Raw genomic sequence first — 1915 nt, 5'->3', positions numbered from 1 at the left:
ACTGGTGTGCTAAAGGGTTCAGGCGCAAAATTAACTGGTTTACAATTGGATTCTGATGCTAAGGAAACAGGCGTGGGGTCAGATTTAGAAACAGAAGGCTCTGAAAAGCTACTGAGTTCAGATGCTAGGCTAACTGGTTGGCAATGAGGTGGCATGAAAGGGAAGAGATCTTCTCTATCCCCATAAAAGTAATTCCAGAGGTCAGACTCCGGGATGTGGGGAGCTCTGGCTGTCAGAGGTTCTGAAACGGGGTCTGGCTGGCGGGGAGCTGAATGTGGTGGCATGAAGGGAAAGAGATCCTCTCTATCCCCATAGAAAAAACTTCAAAGATCTGACTCTTGGATAAGTGGAGCTCTTATTGTTTGTGGAGTTAAACGTGGTTCTATTTTAAGTTTTTCGTGTAAGTGGTGGCTGAAACGGACTGAACTGGGCTGAGATGGACTGAACAGGGCTGTACAGAGCTGTACTGGGCAGGACTGAGCTGGACTTGTCTGGACTGGAGTGGACAGGACAGGACTAGACTGGACAGGACTGGGCTGAACGGGGCTGAGCTGGGCTGAACTGGACAGAACAGGGCTGGAACGGGCTGAACTGGGCTGGACCGGGCTGAACTGGACCGAGCCGGACTGAACTGAGCTGAACTGAGCTGGACTAGGTTGGACTGGACTGAGCTGGGTTGAGCTGGGGTCCTCGATCTAGACCTGACTCTGGTTCGTATTTTGTAATCCAGGTGGCCTGCTACACAAATGAGCTCATCTAAGGTCTCAGGTTCCTCGATCTTAGCCAACTCATTCTTAAAGTCTTCATTTAAAGCGTGGAAGTAAATGTTTTTGAGCATGGAATCAGTCCAACCGGAAGTAACGGCTCTGACCCGGAAGTCAACAGAAAAATCTTCTACGGATCTATTCCCCTGTTTAAAGTTCGACAGACCCTGAAATTTAGCAGATTCAGAAAAAGCTAGAGAGATTTTTTTCAAAAAATTTTCATATGTACAAGAAACACTGGATTCAGAAGAAAAACAGGTCTTTGCCCATTTGCGGGCTTTTCCTGATAATCGTGACAGAATAAAGGTTATTATCGTTAGGAAAACTGGAAGGAGAGAGTTCAAAAAACAAATTACATTTAAGCAGGAATCCGTTAAGTCTACTAGGTATGCCAGAATACCTTTCAGGAAGTGAGGGACGGAGTGCATAGTGACGGACCGAATTCCGGAAGTGACGAGACTGGCTCTGACCCTTGAGGCGGAGTTGACTCCGGAACCGGAAGTTGAGCTGGCTCCATGTTAGCGTTTCCCACGAAGCTTGCAAATGCTTGAAAAGTTTGATTATTAAACTCCAATCGGGTGTTTAACTCACGGAGGGTTGAATCGTGTTCCTGGATCTGAACAGCTTGCTGCTTGATTAACCTCCGTGGGGTGTCTGCTGGGTTTTGTTTGTGGCCAGAGTGTTCTGTCATGATGGGTCTCTGTGATCAAACCCACATGCAGAACACCACACGAAGCAGAGTAAATGTTTAACAGTTTATTAAGGAAAGCACACACAGAGTAAACGGTTGCACTGGTTCTGGTACTGGTCCGGGACTTGGTTTCACAGAGTAATCTGCAGAGAGGGATTGTTTGATTAGCCAGGTAGCAGCGATGTCTTGACAGAGTTTTGATTCTGGTTTGTACCTGATGAGGTTCAGACTGTTCGGTGGAGAGAGGGAACCGGTTGGGTCCAGAGACTGTGGATTCAGCAGAGAGCTCAGCAGCGGCAGAGCTTAGCTTCAGGCTAGCGAGGTTCAGACCTTGAGTTGTTCTCCTAGTTCTCTCCTGAGAACTAGCTGGGAGATTCAGACTGAGGACCTTCTGGTTTGGCTTCTCTAGGCAGGCAGGCAGGTTTCCAAACATGAGCTCCTCCAGAGCTAAAGACTTCAG

Source organism: Cyprinodon variegatus, unplaced genomic scaffold (genome assembly GCF_000732505.1).
Source record: "Cyprinodon variegatus isolate N-32 unplaced genomic scaffold, C_variegatus-1.0 Scaffold2058, whole genome shotgun sequence".
In the NCBI taxonomy this organism is placed as follows: domain Eukaryota; kingdom Metazoa; phylum Chordata; class Actinopteri; order Cyprinodontiformes; family Cyprinodontidae; genus Cyprinodon; species Cyprinodon variegatus.
The sequence above is the reverse complement of the archived record's forward strand: the minus strand, read 5'-3'. Positions refer to the sequence as shown.